At 43.7% G+C, this 18,042-nt stretch overlaps 1 protein-coding gene across 12 annotated transcripts in view; it reads left to right on the top strand.

The window, feature by feature from the left end:
- The window catches only part of LOC6494164 (myocyte-specific enhancer factor 2), a 34,977-nt gene that overhangs the window by 6,479 nt on the left and 10,456 nt on the right, over positions 1–18,042 (top strand). For all 12 annotated transcript variants that reach the window (XM_032450893.2, XM_032450892.2, XM_044715667.1 and 9 more), the window contains exon 2: positions 7,321–7,448. The gene's annotated coding sequence lies outside the window, so the exon portion shown is untranslated. The remainder of the gene's footprint in view (positions 1–7,320; positions 7,449–18,042) is intronic.

Genomic DNA, 18,042 nt, shown 5'->3' with positions numbered 1-18,042 from the left:
CACTAGGAATAATAATTATTGTTATTGCGCCTACACTCGGATACACAAGTACAGTAGAGCCTCTACAGATGCTCTTCTAATAGGTAGAACCATTTAGGCTGTTCTATCAGAAGCTTCTCTGTAGCCCGGATCACTTTATCCGCCTATTTTGCTTGCCTCACGGGAAGTAGATGCTAATTTACAGCGTTTGAGTCTCAACACGTGACCCATAGTTGAGTGACACTGTCCGCATTCGCCATTTGGCTGCTCTGGAATGAGCTTCTCCGAGTTCTCCGCCCCTTTGTTTGTGGAGGCTCTTCAAGTTACGCATACGACGTGTGGTACAATCTCTCAGATAATCTCATCTCCTTTCTGTTTACAGGGATTTCTGAAATATTTCGTATAGAAATTCTATTCAAGTGCAACCTGAACCTGAAAGGGCTTTCCGATGTTGCACAATCGGTTGGGGCAGAAATGCGATAATAGAACGCCGTTTATTGTGTCACCGAACTAGTCAGCTTTTCCTTCATTTTCTGATACTTTCCAAGACGTAATGCCCGGTCTTAGTCACTCACTTTGACGCCCAACTACCCTTTTTTAACATTTTTATTTCCAGTGCAGTCTTTTTCTTTGTTATTTCTTCGTATCGCAGTGGCAAGGCCATCGAGGGGACATTGCAGATTGCATTGAACTTGGCTGCTATGAACTTTCAGGGAAAACATGTCGGCCAGGACCCGCAACCCGCTAGCGTATGCAGTGGAATTTTCCAACCATAGCTGAGCCTCCCCCCGAGTCTGTTTCCGCTCAAGTAATGCATAAATTAATTGAATATTCAAATATTGCACTTTTTGAGCCGCGCCACTGACGTCACAGCGGGCGTTTCAACTTTCAACTTTCGACGTGAGCTATTTTTGGCCTTTTAACGGAGCTCCGGGGGAGAACTGGTGCTGTTTTTGGATTTTGGTAATTTTCAAGAGCAGGTTTGTGCAACAAATCGTTGCATACTGTGGGGGGTATAAAGGGATTATTCGATATTTTCTATTAAGACTGTGCTCTTGAGAGTATCTTTAGGGTATTGTGACTGCTCTTTCTTGCCATTTAAGGCTAGAAAGTGTTCCTAGAAGGAGCTAACTTATGGTCAAGGTCCCTCGTAACTCTCAACGAGAGGGGCTTATTCGTTATTTCCTATCAAGACTATGCTATTAAGAGTATCTTTAGGGTATTGGGAATAGATGTCAAGCTTGTGACTGCTCTTTCTTGGACTTTAAGTCTAAAAACTGTTTCTAGAAGGAGCTAGTCTATGGTCAAGGACTCCCTAAGTGGCCTGGCCCTCCTAACTCTCATCGTGAGGATATTTCCTATCAACACTATCCCATTAAGAGTATCTTTATAGTAATAGGAATATCTGTCAAGCTGTCTGTGTCTCTGTCTACAACTCCTTCTTGCCATTTAAGGCTAAAAACTGTCCCTAGCTTATGGTCAAGGACTCCCTAAGTGCCTAGGACCCTCGTAACTCTCAACGTGTGAATACTAACCAAGGCTTGTCACGACCTTTTCGCCATGGCCTATGACTCTACAAGGAGCCTTGTCAGCGCCGTTTGGCAACCAGCTGCATTTGCATAACCATTCTTCTTATTTTTTTTTTGTTCCTGCAACCCGAGGACTGACTGTCGCATCGGAAATACTTACATGCAACCGCTCCGCTCTGCTCCTCCGACACTCCACCTATCCGCCCTCTAAATTGATTGACGCCGCACGCAGTTTGAATATCTGATGCCCTGGAAACGGTCAAATAAATAAGTTTATCTAACCATAAAGCACACAAATGCTTTTCTTGTTTTAGCCATAAAAACAAATTGCAATTACACCGATTCTGATATTATTTTTTTTGTTATTTTCTGGCCAAACTTGCGATTTTCACGTTTCAATTTTCGCGCCTCCATCTTCATAAGCGGGGAGTTGGAAGAGGAGTGCATGGTACCCTCTGGTACTCTAGCATAGAACCGGGTTATCGGATATATCTCCATGCCTCGATGTGTGTACATATATGCTAATATCCGCCGCCTTGCTGCTTCTGGCTGGTGCGGCTTGACAGCTCCGGTACGTTATTGGTTTTTAATGCGGCCCTCGTGCGGAGCAACTCCTCCCCGTGTGTGCTCTGCGAAGTTGTGTACTCGCGGGAAAACACATTTAATATTCTTTTATTTCCCTTTGATTCGCTTTAAACTGCGCCACATTACCAAATGTTACAAAAATCTGACTGATTGAAGGATGTGGTATGAGTTTTGCAAAGTGTTTTTTTTGACAACAAAATAAGCATATGGTTTGTAAATGTTGTGCGTAGAATTTGTTGTAAAATTATGGCGAATTGATCCAGAAATCGTTTAAGGTATTGCGCTTAAGGATCGGAAGGCTATTAGCTGAGATATGATCTTCGGAAGGTGTCATATATGGACATCCTGGATTTTAAAAGGGTTTTAGGATTTAGAAAAAATTCAAAAATATCGATGAAAAATTTCGATCCAGTGTTTTGAAGCAGAATTATGGAGAATCGTCCCAGAAATCTTTTAAGGTTTTCCGCTTAGGGATCAGATAAGTAATGGCTGAGATATAGACATCGAAAAGAGCCATATATAGGAATCCTGGATTTTTAAAGGGTGTCCCCTAGAAAAAAATGGAAAAATATGGATCGAAAATGTTGTATTCAGATTATGATGCATAAAGATAAAGAATCGATTCGCAAATCTTTTAAGGTATTCCGCTCAAGAATCTGATGAAAAATGGAAAAGTTATAGAGATCTTACAGGGACATGTATGGAAATCCTGTCCAATCAAAAAAATTTGAAAAATATCGATCGAAAATTTCGATCCAGGGTTTTGATACAGAATTATGGGGAATCTTCTTAGAAATCTTTTAAGGTATTCCGCTCAAGGATCGGATGGGAATTGGTCAAGATATGGGCTTGGTTTGGGGCCAAAATGGAAATCTTGGATTTCAGAAGGGATTCCATTAGAAAAATGTGAAAAATATGGATCAAAATTTTTGTTCTAAGATTTTGATGCAAAATGATGGGGAATTGTTCCAGAAATCTTTTAAGGTATTCCGGATCAGGATCAGATAAGTATCGACTGAGATATAGACATCGCAAGGTGCCATATGCGACTACTCTGGTTTTCACAAAAGAGGTTCCCCAACGAAAGTTGGACAGGCCGTTTGGAACTTATTCTAAAATCGATATTCGAGTTGAAATGCGTTGTAAGGTCAACAGAAACTTTGATGAAAACAAAAGCCCATTGTGAGTTTATTCAAATGGGTCCCCAGAACGAATTATCCCCATAGCTCTCCTCATCAATCGAGTCGGAAACTGTTGTGTCCTGAAGTACTCACCCCGGGAAAGGAGTTGGGGCCAGCCAGGCTGGTTTTTTGGAGACGGGAGGTGGGCAGCCCTTTGAGTCCTGCGATAGGGTTAATGCTTCCAGTTCAATAGGGCGCAAGGAGAATATTCTCTTCGTATTTAATCATTTAACGCCTCATTAATTCATCGCTTTCAATCAAATTTTACGCTTATATAAATTTTTCCGTGGCGCTTAACGCAGGTGATTGAGGAGGGAGTGTGTTGGGTGTGGGCGTGTGTGTGTGTGTGTGCGAAAGTGCGGCCAGGAGTCGCTTCAGTGGACACAGTAACACCCGCCCAGAGATACTCCCTCGCAGCTATTGCGCCAGGGATTCATTGAATTTTCCGATATCCACCGACCTGAGCTACTTTGCAATTAACTTTGAACTTTCTGCAGAGCGCAAAAAATGTCACAAAACACCCACAACAGAAGTAGCATTGGAGAATCTCAATGCAAGTCACTAAGAGCTTTTTATATTATATCTGGCTTTTAGCTAAATGGCCAAAGGATTTTTATTAATGGTAAAATCAGTTGAATACATTCCGCACTCGGTTTGTTTGGAAATCGCCAACTCACTAGCCAAGTGACTGGGCCGGCCTCCACCGTTTGCTGTTTTAAAAATAACTCCTTGTGGTTCCAGGGAAAAAGGCGTGCACATTCGGGGGAAATGTAAAAATATTGATGTTTTCAGCGGTCTATTTTTAACTGGATACACTCTTTTGAAAAATTAGCAACCAAAAGCCAATCGCCATCGATTATGGATCAGTGGGCTACAGCCCTATATACTCTATTCAAGTGGGCTTATTTTCGCCAATGAGTGCAGGAGTGGTGGGGGCGGTGGTGCTGTGGGGCTTCTCTCGACTCGGGGTTTTAAAAATAAGTGAATATTTATTTAAAAATCATGGCACTTCCAAATCCAATGCAGCCGCCATGCCATCGCCATCGCCATCGCCATCGTGATCGCGATCGCCACCGGCAGCAACCTAGAAACAGATGCTCAGAAATTTCCTTTCTTTTAGTTGAAGGAGATCATCACGGCAAGCAACACAGCGCCGATCGAGCCGAACCGACAAACCGAAATATCTTTTATTCGAAAAGCAAATGTTCTCAGTGTGTGATCGGTCGGGTCGGGTCGGGTCGGGTCGGGAAGTCAAGAAGTAAAGAGCTTTAATAATAAATCGACTGAATATCGTTTCGTTTTAGCGGCAATGGGCTAGGATATAAATATTTTGAATAGGAAGCAGAGAGGATATAGCCTTTCCCGCTTGTTGAATGCATAATTTGCCGCCTAATGCGATTGGGCCGTAATCAGATTAGCTTTTTCTTCTCCAAACAAAGAGAAAGGCAAACAAAGTGGCTGCCAGGCAGGCTGGCAGGCGGAGGGCATGTGGGTTACCCCAAAAGCTACCACAGCCAAAAGAAATCCTTTGTACACACACTCCCAGAGCATCTCCCATGAATCTCATCCATGAAAACGCCATTAAAACACTTGAAGAGCGCTTTGGCGACGCTTAACTCGAAAGCTCATCAAAAAGATATTCCTGGCGGTCGGGGAATCCCCTGAGGCGGCTGGTGGCGGCTGCCGTGGAGGCTGTGGCGTCCAAAGTAGCTAAGGAAAAGATTATTTCCTTGCCACGACACTGTTATTGTCTTATTTCGGGTTACATCTTTAATTTTAAAATAAACAGAGCCAGATGAACCGCACTGATCCGATACATATGTATCCGAGAGATGCGAAACAAGACAGCAGGCCAGCGCCGAAGAAGAAAAGTGTTATTTTTATAGAACATTTATTTATAATTATACATTCTCGGTGTATATGCGATTTCTGCGCCAGTAAAGTGAAGTGTAGGAATTATACATAAGTCTATAGCTACACCTCCTGCTAAAATACATATATATTCTTCCGTATATCCGTAATGTTTTCATTTCCAATTTTCGATTTTATTCCTTCGCGATGTCGCTAATCGAAACGATCGGAATCGGAATAAAAGTGCCAGTTTTCGAAATAAACAAATGTTTTATTCTGATATTATAAGATTTTCTTTCAAAGAAAACTTCAAATTAAGTGAAAATAATGGTTAAATGTTAAAATATTACAGTTAAATACTAAAAAATAAATATTTAAATACAAAAAGAAGTGAGAAATCCCGGCAACATGTTGCCAACGAGTGTTGTGGCTTTTAGGCGGCAGAGGACGCTGCCCACAAAGGCAGCCACCAGATGGCGCCAGTCTCGCGATCGCCGGCTGCTTCAGCCACCCTACCACAGATGGCGCCAGTGCTTTCACGAGAAGTAAGGAAATTTTGATCTTTTCTTCAAGTTTTTTCAATCTTAGCTACTTGGCTTGAAAACTTTACCATCTTTAGGCCCTTAGGCTAATCCCCGGAATAATGAAAACATTGAAAGTACTTGGGATGAGGTTAGAAAGCCACCAGAGGCTGAAGCTGTCAATCACTCGGAAGTGAGGCTTTTCCGCTTCGAAATTTAATATTCAGCATCCCACTCTACACTCCACACTCCAAACCCCAAACTCAACTTTTCCCTTTCCAAAACCCCCCTTTCCCGACTGCCACATACATAGAAAGGGAATCCTAATACGAGAAGAGTCTGCAGTTTGTATTTTTAAAACAAAAAATAACTTAAAAAGAGCAGCTAGAGTATCTTTCTTATTTATTTCCAAGTTTTGTTTCTTTATTTTCTAAACTGACTCAAAACTGCAGCAAAAAGTTGTTTATTTACGCAAATTTTTGTACACTTTGGACGGCGGCCAAGAATTGAATATATTCCCAATTGGAAAATCTCGAAGAAAAACACGAACGAGAGCCGATTTTCCGGCTAAAAAAGAGAATAGGAAAATGTGCTTAAGATTTTCTTGTTTTTGAAACTTATTAGAAGTTTCTTCTCACAAAAATAAATCAATAATTTATTTCCCAATAATCCAAAATCAAAACTAGAAATATTTTGAACATAAATATGTCATTTTTGCTGGCATTTCAGCCTTATAAGCCCAGCGAGAGTGGGCGGCGGGAAATCTATGAGATACTATATATCTATATAGAAATATATGTCATCGGCAGAGCTGAGGCGGAATATGTCTGAAGGAAAAGGGCAGCTGCCTTCTCTTGATGTTTACTTTTCCTTTGAGGTCTTTAAAGGTTATGGAATACTTGGAACCTATAAGAAATCATATAACTTGGTAGCTGCTATTAAAAATATTATACAATCTTAGTAATCCCTTTTTAATCGCCTTTACAAATCAGTGGCATTCTTTTCATTTGTTGTAGGGTTAGAACGATTATGTATGTACTTTGTTAGCTACAGGAGGTGATTGCCTCAACTGCCTCAAATCATAGTCTCGAGCACACATCGCATCGGTAGCCATTTCAATTCACTTCGCAATGCCATGGCAACGCAGCAACAAAGGCAGCCACGGCACGGCACGGCACGGCAGCCCACAAGAACACGGTTGCACAGATACTCAAACAACAGCGGATACAGATACAGATACAGATACAGGCACACAGATACATATTGAGATGCTAGGAAACCCAAGAGATACAGAAAGCTGATCAATTCTATGGCAACGTAGGTGGAGCACCTTTGTTTGGTTGAATGTGGCTGTTGCTGTTGCCGTTGTCGCTGAAGCATTTCATTAGCCTCCCACGCATTCTGACACTCACAGACCATACCCATACAGCCTCATTCGGTTACAGATACATGTATACACATGGATGAGATACTCCATCGCGGTGTGGGCGTTCTGTTGAGCACAAAACGCGCGCCAGCGACTCCTGCAAGTGGATATTAAGCCACAACCACCCCAAAAACCCCCAACAGTCTCTTGCAAAAACCCACCGACTTGTTGCACTTTTGTGTAGGCTTGCACTCAGTCCTGAAATACACAATTTATTCAAACATTACTCTCTGTTTTTTCTTTCACAGATACAAGGCGGGAATCGGCGTAAGCTGACTACTGATGCATGGGTATCTCATCGGTTGCATTGCGGTTGAAGGTTCCTGGAGGCTATCCTGGAGATAGGCAGCCAAGGAACAGCTTGCTACAAAATCAGGTAGGTCTAGTACGAGGCTAGTAGGAGATGCCACGATCTCTTCACATATAAGTTGGTTAAAAGTCTAATGAATAATCAAATACCGAACCTAACAAGGCCGACAACAACAGCTGCCTGCTGCTACTCACAGACCCACTCGTACATTCATCAAATGGCGTTGTTGTCGGCCGAACTTTCGATTCAAGAGGAATGTTTCCTTGGCTACCGATGGGGAAATTCCAGAGGCACTCGTTACATAGTTGCTGCAAATATTGATGGTTTTAAATTCCAGTCTCAGTGGCTTTCAGGCCGTATTCTTATGTTCAAAAATCCTCCTTCTCATAAACATCGAACGTCATCATCGCTCATCATGATGTATTCACGGGAGTGTCGGGCATTTAAGCACGCGTCGTCTCAGAAAGCATATATCAAAATTGTATCTATAGATATATGTATCTGCACATCTGACAGATTCAGTTTGGGGAAAATTTCACCTGAAGATGAAATTATTATTTAAATTTTCTTTTTTTGAAGAGAGCTACACTCGACGCCACCATAAAATAAGACTAGAGTTTCCCTTTTAGGGCAGCCTGCCTGCCCCCCTTGTTGTCGCCACAAGAGGTGCCCCTTTGACGCTCCTACCGTTTCGGCTTGACGTCGTCGTTGTCGTCCCGTTCTCTGTCATTTCATTTGCAGCTTTAAGTATTTTGGCCCGCTTCCAAATTGTTTTTCATGTCTTGTCGCCAACCAGCACACTCAGACGGCCGGATCGGATCTGGGGGCGAACACGGAAGCGGGGACGGACGGGCGGCGATGGCAGAGCGCAGAGCGCAGAGCATACGGGACGATTAGTGATTAAGCGTGAAAATATCAGATCCATCCATGAGGTACAGCAACCGCAGAAGACCCGAGAGACATTCTAGTTTTTGCCAACTTCTAGTTTCTATACCCGGTACTTGGAGAGTTCTGGGGTATATAGAATTTGAGAGAGTTCTGGGCAAATTCAAGGGATTTGGGGACTAGAGGTTACTGATACCCTATAAAATATTTCTTGTTTTAAAATAAAGTTTATCGAAATCGGAGGGTTTTCAGAGAAGTTACAGCCATTTTTGTGACTACTACCGAAAACTGGTGTCCAAAAGTATGCTATACAATTTTTGTAGTTAGGAAAGAGAAGTATCGGGTATGTTATAGTCCAAAAACATGATATATATGATCATTTTGTAAGATTTTGAGATTAAAAATTATATTTTTTACATATGGGTATAGGAATAAAAAAACATAATAGTTAAAAAGAATATAGAAGCTAGACCTTCACACTTTTGAAAAAATGTGCATATTTCGTACATCGGTAGGGTGCCATTATTTGTTCTCGTTCCACCCATTCCGGAATATCGTATAGCTCCGGATCATATATCAATCAGGGAAGCACACACACACACCAGGCATGTGTGTAACGATTTCCATGTGATTTTCGATGCCGGGGATTATCCAGCCAGCCAATACCACGATATCGGCCGATCGCAGGGGCGATAAACAACCAGATATTTGTTTATTCGGAATGTCCGTCCGTATAGGAAGCATTGCCAGCCAGCCTCCGGCCTCCGGCTCGCTCGCCATTCTCCCTTTGTGGGGTCTTTGGTGTGTGCTCCCGTATATGTATCTCGTGTAGTATCCATGCGTGTATCTGTATCTGAATCGGTCTCTGTAAATGTATCTGTATCTGCAGCTGCGCAATTGGCGACGACAGACATCGGACGCTGTTAGCTGACATGAACAGCAACTGGTGAGCCAGGCGGGGGGCAGGATTCTGCCAGCCAGCCAGCCAGCCAGCCATTCCTACATGTTCTGGTATTCCTTTTTGCAATTACAGATACGAGATGCTTTCGTAACGCATTTTGGCAGCACCTGTCTGTCCCCCCCCTGCTCGCCCCTCCCCACTCTACTCCCCAGGCATTGCAAAATCTTGTGTAGAAAAATTGAAACATTTCAAAAGAGCACGGCTGGGGAGGCTGAGAATTGAAATTTAATCAGCACACTCGCATACCCTCTCGAACGTATCCGACGAACGAGTATCTGTGTGTATCCGCGGGATACACCGGCGGCGGGAGAGGGACCAAAGCAGCGCCGCGCTATGTGAGCACCCATACCGACGTACAGGAACATTCCCCAACAAAGAGAGAGAGAGGTGTTCGAGATCGAGGCGATCCGATCGAGGCGAGCGCATTGTCTATATTTAGACGAAAATGCAAATGGCGTCCGTAGGCAGACACACGCACACAGGCGCACGAATAGTTTCCTCGCCGCGGTGAGGTGAGTTTTCTGAATTCTGCGCATGCGAGGAATCCAACCGCGACCGCCATCTTGGATGGAAGAGTGGGGAAAGCGAGTGAGAAACAGAAACGACCTAACGGCATCTTGTCTAAAATCTCGAAATCGGCTCTTATAGATTTGATTTTTCTAAATTTAAGATTTTGTTTTGGTTTCTGCGTTAAATTTATCTCGTGAATGAACCGGCCAGGCCAGGCCCGGCCAGGCCGACCGACAACAGGTAGCGGCAACCCCCACGGCCAAAATTATTATCAATTTTCTGCGAGCGTGCTAAGTAAACAATCGATTCGGGCTAACAATGTTATTGGCCCGATCTTGCCCGGCCCGTCCCGGGTTTTATTTTTACAAACCGCATCAGATCTTGTGAGCGGGCACGTGCCGCGCCAAAAATCGCACCAGAGCCCCCCGAACATCCATGTCTGTTTATATATGACTGTGGTGGCAGGGATATATATGATATAGATATAGTTTTGTGGCGTTTGCATCATCACGATCGTACAGCCAGTCCATCCGTCCGGCAGCCAGCCAGCCAGCCAGCCTGGTGGTTCCCGTGTTTTTTCTTATGGTTTCTGGTTTGTTTGCTTCTCCCACCCGACTGCCATATCTTCGATTATCCCCCAGATGTTTTGCATTCAAAAATGCTAGACTGGGTGGTCCAGAGATGCAGATTTTAAAGCTAACAGCTTCTATTTTGAAAGGACAGTGACGAAATACTTTCCCATAATAACAGACTAATAGGAAAAAGTTTAAAAAACTATTCAAAATTACTTTCCAATATGAAGTACTATATCATATGTTTAAAGATTAAAATAAGAACTAAGAAAAATTTGAACTCTAGACCCTTTTTGTCTACAATGCAGATTTCAAAGTTAACAGCTTCTATTTTGAAAGGACAGTGACGAAATACTATTCTAAAACACTAATCTAATAGGAAAAGGTATGAAAAACTATTCCAAATTACTTTCCAATATGAAGTACTATATCATATGTTTTAAGATTAAAATACTATTCTAAAACACTAATCTAATAGGAAAAGGTATGAAAAACTATTCCAAATTACTTTCCAATATGAAGTACTATATCATATGTTTTAAGATTAAAATAAAAACTAAGAAGAACCTGAACTCTTTTCTACAATGCAGATTTCAAAGTTCTATTTTGAAAGGACAGTGACGAAATACTATCCCAAATTCATATCTTCTAGGATAGATAGGATAAAGTACTATACCATACCTTTTAAGTTTGTTAATATTTCAAATAACATCTAAGAACTAAGAAGAAACTGAACTCTAGACCATCAGATTTAAAATTTAACAGCTTCTATTTTGAAAGAACAGTGACGAAATACTATCCCAAATTCATATCTTCTTGGATAGATAGGTTGAAGTACTCTACCATATCTAAATAACACCTATGAACTAAGAAGAAACTGAACCTTAGACCATCTTCTCTACGATATTCGACTAAATATCCCCCACTTTCCAACCAATTATTCATCTATTCATTCCCCCTGCTCCCTGATGAACAGAATTATTGAAAAATTATGAATCCATAATGTCCCCAAAGGCACGGCACTAACAACAATGGAGATATAAATAGAAGGGCCCTAGGAAGGGGCTGTGATCGCGACTAAAGGATTGTCAGTTCGCCTCCTTCCCCCAGGCGGCCTGTCGCCTCAGTCCCTCCCGTTGGTGGCTCTAGGTATACGGCGGAATCACTTCCATACCTTCTGACAGCCGAGCTCCCTGAAGAACCGAGAAAAAGAAAATAAATACCACGTAGGGCACGTATGGAGCTGCCAGAGATTTGCCTTGGATTACCCTCGAGCTGAGTTCTCCGCGGATATATCTTGTGCCAGTTCAGTTTACTAATTGCTTCCGTTTGCCGATGCTGCGGGGCTACGGCTACGACCACGGCTACGGCTGCCCGAAGTTTTCAGAGGTCTAGAGACTCATTTTAATTGCATTTCTTTTAACGGTAACATCAGTGGCATCACCATGCCCCCGCCCCCTGTGTTCCTGGGCGACGGTCTGACGGTTCGTCCGCCTGTCTGCCAGTCCGCCAGTGCGATGCCTTTCCACGTCAATAACATTTACGTGCGGCAGAGATGCGTGTCGGTGAGCCTCTGCCTCTGGCTGTGTGCGTCAGTGCTGGTTCAGTGGCGTAGACTCTCCCGTAGAGGGAGTCATCCGTACTTTCCCGAAAAACCCGAGACCGAAGTTTCCCGTCCTGGGGTTACGCCTCTGGGCGGGATGTGTTGTTGTAGTTTCGGAGGCCCAATAAGAAACAAATCAAAGGAAACAGTGCGAGTACTTGCCCAAACACAGGGATGTGTGCATGAGCACTGAGAGAAAATCTAGCTTCCTTAGAGACTATACTAAAGGGTCTACCACTGAGAGATATTCCCAAACATCTAGATTGTTTTTTCACGTGTCTGCGGCACCCAAGTGCTGCATCCACATGGATGTGCCTCATGCCTTATGGCTGCCACCGCTGCCTCGCCTCGCTTTAGGTGGGAAAGACAATAAAATTTGGTTGCAGGCCAGCGAGGAGCAGCAGAACAACACCTCTCAGATACACACATACCCATGGAGATATAAAGGTTCCCCCGTAGAGGCCTCAAGTGGCTTCAGTCCCAGACATTTCCGACCGTAGGATCTGCTTTGAAGGGGAATGCTATCCGCCCAACCCGGAAGCTGTATCTCAGCAGCCGAAGGACTCTGCCAATTGAGACCCGAAACCAAATCCCTTTCTTAGTTGAGAGAATGCGGAACAGCTGTGCTGAGGAGATCCGGGCGGACAGGGTGCTTCATAAAATGTAAATAGTGGAGCGGAGAAGACCTTCATGTGCCTCGGAAAAAAGACCATATGAGAGTCGAATATATCCAACACATCATCGCCTTCCGCTTGGAAGCTCGTCTTCCCTCTGAGCTCCCAGGCCCAGAGCTTGCTGGAATGTCACTTGTTGAGCCCCATCTGCTCCTCCCGGCTGGGCCCTGCCGCCCGAAAGTGTCGCTTTGCATCAGCTTACAAGATTTATGGTATCCTTTCAACCTAAACCCTCTCTTGCAGCATCAGTTTTGTTGTTTTTTCGCTTCTGCAGGGGGTATGCCGCACATGTGCGAAGCCATCGCCTTCTTCGGTGTCTGGGGGGGCCGCTCCACTACTCCACCACCACTCGAAAGGTTAAAGTTAAACGCGTGTGCACTGAACTGAGCTCCATACATCGCCGGAGACAGCCATCGATTTCCAAAAAAAAAAATAATATTCAGATACTCCCCATTTCTAATTGCCATTTTCCACTTTATACGATTTCTGCCAAGAGATGGGTGGCAGCAGAGTCCCCAAAGCGAGTCCTACTTAGCATCCTACGGGCCGAGTCCTGGCTCCTGTTTTGTTTTCAGCGCGAAGCACGTGCCTCGTATTAGTTGAGAGCGTGTGCGTGTGATTGTGATTGTGTGGAAGGAAAATATTTACACTTGATGGAACATAATAAAGACATTAGGGAAATATTGTGTTGTGTGGTCCTAACTCAAGTTCTGTGGGTGGAAATTGTATTAAACTTATCAACCGCCCAACGCCCACCGAACATCGCCCATCGCCCATCCCCCATCCCCCATAGCCCATAGCCAAGCGCCCTCCCGGGGTTCTTTTCAGCGAGGATACAGGAGCGTGTGTATACAGGACACTTTTCTTTATTGCTCTGCGAGTTGTCAGTTTTCGTGTGTCCGCTTGACGTCCTTGTCTCGAGTCCTGTTCCTCCCTCACTACTCTTTTTAGCAGTCCTTTAACCTAAAATTTATCTCAGATTCAGCTTTAAAACTATCGTGTTTATGGTTATATGAAGATCCTTTTGTTTAAACTACAAATTAGTGGGATTCAAACTACTTGAAGCCAACAAGTAGAATAAAATTCATTGAGGCTCTCGTCCATCCCACTCTTCCCTCCCAAAAAACATGATTTCGTAGTATTTTTCCTCTGCTGGTGGATACATAAATAAAGGTGATTGATAAGCCCACCCACTCCACGCCCACACCCACGCACCGCAGCGAGTGGCATTCAACATTCAACATCCAGCATTCGTCATGATTCCAAAGTGATTACCTTTCTCAATGTCGCTGCCGCCAATGGGGATGTGTTATTTTAGCATTAGAATGCCAAATGCTTTTTTTTCGCAGCCTATCTATCAATGAAGTGGCTCCTTCTATATTATGAATGAACTGCTGAGGCCTAATTCGAACTGGCTGCTGTGTCCTCCCAGCTATTTGCCGTCCGTTTCAATTATAAACCCTTTTAGAGCGTGTCCTTGCCCCAAAAAAGTTTTCGCATAAAATATGTGCTGTTTTAAGGCCCCAACCACTCCTGCCCATCCGGCAGGAAAACTGTTCCAGCAACAAGGGAAAATGCTGAGTGTGACAGGTATTGTGGATTGCAGCTCAGGTCCTGAGTCCTGCGTCCTGAGTCCTGAAAGTGACAAAATTTGGCCAGCAAAGTTATTTGATGCTTAAGCTTAAGCTAATTGTAACTATAGCCGACTGTCAAAGCCAATTAGAGAGACTTTTTAACGAGTTAACCCTTAACAAGGAAGTTCTATAATGGATCTATTATATTCTGTTTAATATCTATATATATCTATATATTAAATAGTGTATATAGATATATAGATCCAACAGAAGATATCTATAATAGAACTTATACAGTAAGAATATAATAATTATTATAGCAGAGAGTCTATAGATAATCATACTTTTATAGAAACTCCAATGATTATTTGCAGTTTAAAACTTTATAAGGATGTTCTATCCAATAGATATATTGTATTAAGTTGGATATCTATGATTACCTTTATATCCTGTTATCCCATTTGTACACTAAGAAAAATAAAGTATGATATAGTACTATTCATATATAAAGTATAGTAGAGAGTCAATAGACCATCATACCTTTATAAAAACCCTAATAATTATTTCCCTTTATAAGGAAGTTCTAAAATAGATATAGATATATTATGATGGATATCTATGAATATCGCTATATCCTATTTATATAGTAACAAAAATATAGTATTATTTATGAAGTATAGTATGGATATAGTATATCTCATCATACCTTTATAGAAACCCTGCAGATAAGTCGCTTTAACCAACATTGTTAGAAAGAAAAACAACCTTTGGAGGGTTAAGCTGAGGCTGACGCATCAATGCGAACTTATCAGTCATGCAAACAGAGAAATGCTTTCACTTACACCTGCTCCCCTCCCAATACTACCCTACCCTCTCTCCCCCGGCACACGTGTTAAGGTGGAATTATTCAAACTGACAAGCAAGCCAGAGACGTGGCAGGCTGCGTGGGCGTTTTTCCCCATCGAGGAATCGCAGAAATTGATTTGATTACGTGCGGCTACTTGTCCTTTTTCGGGGAATCCTTGAGCTGGCGTTTAATTACATTTAAATTGTTCAGTTGCCGCTCTGAAGCCAAAGGACATGCGAGCATAAGCCCGCCTAAGTCTAGCAATCGCAATGTAATTAGGCGATGCTAATGGCGACACTCTACCACCCTTCGCCGCAGAGTCCTAATTACTTGAGCTCTGTTTTCGGGAGCTCGTCTCATCGAGGAAGGGCATTTGCATAATTGATCTCGGCGTGGGCATTTTTCAATTTCAAAATCTCGGCAAGCAATTAAAAGATGTGCTTCTCCCGTGTAATACCCAGTGCTTACAACTCTCCGGAGTCTCCAGAGTCCGGGAGTGCCTACTTGAGGCTTCCAAGACCAAGAGCAGAACGCAGGAAAGGCAATTTGAATGAGAGATTTATGAAATTACCTACACCGAGTTTCAAAATCAAAAAAAAAAAGGGAGAAAGGGAGCAGAATGGGGGTGCTGTTCCACGTGGTAGCAACTTGGCTTGGGGTGCCTCAAGCAGACTTCTTCTTCGTCGTCGGTGGAAGAAGATCCCGCGACGAAACCCCTGCAACGACAGGCCAGACCGGGCCGGGGCCAGACCAGCCACTGCAGATGCCGTATGTTGCACATGTGTTGCATGTACCATATGCAACGTGCATCCCAGGGGCATGCGCAAATCGCCGGGCGGCGTTTATTGAATTAAGACTGTCGACGACTGTTTGCAGTTGGCAGTTGTCGCACCCGAGGCATCCAGCTATCCAGCAATCCAGAACGTTAAAAGTCACAAGGACATCCTAACTGCGACTGCAACTACATACATATGCAGGCAGCGGGCTTGCAACATTGTGGCGCCCCTGAGAGGCAGTCGAGAGGCAGTAGGCCATTAAACGGGTAATGCGATCGCGGGCATGGGTACTGCGTGACTTTAACAGAATTCCTGGTGGCAAGATGGGATCTGTGGCATCTGGTATTCGCACCCAGGGACCTTAAAGATCTAAGTAGTAGAGTGAGATGTTATAGAAGAACCTAAATAACTGTTATTCGGTACTACTTTGACCCGAATTCTCTCAACCTTTCCCCCCTGTGACCTTTGAGGCTATGTAGGTTGGGGATTTGTGGTTCCACCATTTAGTTTGTCGCTTATTCCGGCCCAATAAAGCGTGTTTAACACAAATAATATCCTACTTAACGGGACAATCGTCGAGGCTTGGAGCTCCTGGGATTCCCATCGAGTCAGAACCCCCTCCCTCCTCCGATAGTGGCACTCACAAATTGAATTCAACTTTCTGGCATGTAACTACCTCGCTCTGAATAGGCAATCATCAGTCGAGCAGAAACAATGAATGGTTACCACAGAGCCTAGTATCCAAGGACCACTCTTCCAGGCCCTTTTCTCCAGGCCACCCACTCCCCACTCTTCCTCCGCCTCTGTCTCTCTTCCTTCCGCTTCCGTTTCAGTTTCGTTCGGGTTTATAATTCCACTGTTTTGTTCCTTTTTTCTGGCGCTGCTGCTGGCAAACGCAGGTCAACAAAGTTTTTATTAAGCTGCGTCGGGCAGCAAACTAATAGTGGGCGGTGGGAGTACAAGGAGCCAGGACTAAGAGCCAGGAGCAGGAGCAAGGACAATGTGTTGTGGCACGAGAGGCAAACAAATAAAATACACACACAAAGAGGCGATGGGAGGGAGGGTGATAGCAGATACCGATTCACAGCCATAGGGGGACGGGGGGCCGATGCATGGGGCGGCGAGGTGGGGAAATAATTAACATTTATGAGTGGGCGCTAGAACGGGACAAGAAGCTCGTGGTGAAAAAATCGAAGGAGCCCGGGAAATGTAACTGTTGCTGTTGGCTCTCCGAACGGCTGATTGATCTGGTGTGCGTGTGTGCGTGTGGGGAGCAGCATATGTTTTTGTTTGACCCCCACACGCCGCCAGGCACTCACTCACCTCTCCCCCACTAACAGCTCTCATTTCTCTCAGTTCTGGCCAGCACTCTCGCTCCCACCCAAATGAGGCTGGTACTCTTGCTTTCGTTGCGAGTCAGAACTCAAGTCGGCGCCTGCGCACTTTCACTCGCTCGCTCCTTGTCTGTATGTGTGTGTGTGATATTTTGTTACAAAAAAAGGCAAAAACAAAGGCCATCGAACGTGTATCTGTGTGTGCCTGTGCCAGAGTATCTGAGCCTGTATCTGTATCTGTATCGAATGTGTGTGAGTCGAAGAGCGAGTGTATTGGTATCCGTGCGATTCGTGCCTCGCGTTACGACGTCAACGCCGACGTATCCGTCAGTACGTTTGTACGCGTCCGCAGCGCCGCTTCTTCAGTTTTTCGGTTTGGGAAACTTGCAGTTTGCCGTGCGCGTTTAGCGTTTTACCGTTTTACCGTTTTAGCGTTTAGCGTTTGATTTTATACATCATATATATATATATACATATATATATTAGATTCCGGCCGATTTCTGGGTAATACTCGATCTTCGATCTGCTCTTCGAGAGCCAAAGAAACGCTACGAGAAATTATGTTAGCTCACCGCTGTCGCCCCTCTTCGCGCAATAATTTATTTTTACTCCAAACAAATATAAACAAAATCAACCATCTATTTCCAAAAATAAATTAACAAAGGCAAAAATAAGCATAGCCGACGGACAATTATAAATTGTTATTTTTAACTTTTATTTGCTGCAAGTCGTGTGCCGCCTGCCTCCTGTCTCCTGTCTCCCCCGCGTCTCACCACCGCTCTGTGTTTTGTATTTATTTACAAATATCAATTTTATCTGGATTAACCAAAACACAAGAGCCAACTGAATATGACTGACTGCATTTCACGGTGATGTTTGTTACACAAACTCTTGAAAATTTTAATAAAAATTAAACAAAAGTAA

The sequence above is a fragment of the Drosophila ananassae genome, chromosome 3L (genome assembly GCF_017639315.1).
Source record: "Drosophila ananassae strain 14024-0371.13 chromosome 3L, ASM1763931v2, whole genome shotgun sequence".
In the NCBI taxonomy this organism is placed as follows: domain Eukaryota; kingdom Metazoa; phylum Arthropoda; class Insecta; order Diptera; family Drosophilidae; genus Drosophila; species Drosophila ananassae.
Note: the sequence above shows the minus strand (reverse complement) of the source record. Positions and strands in the feature narration are given on the sequence as shown.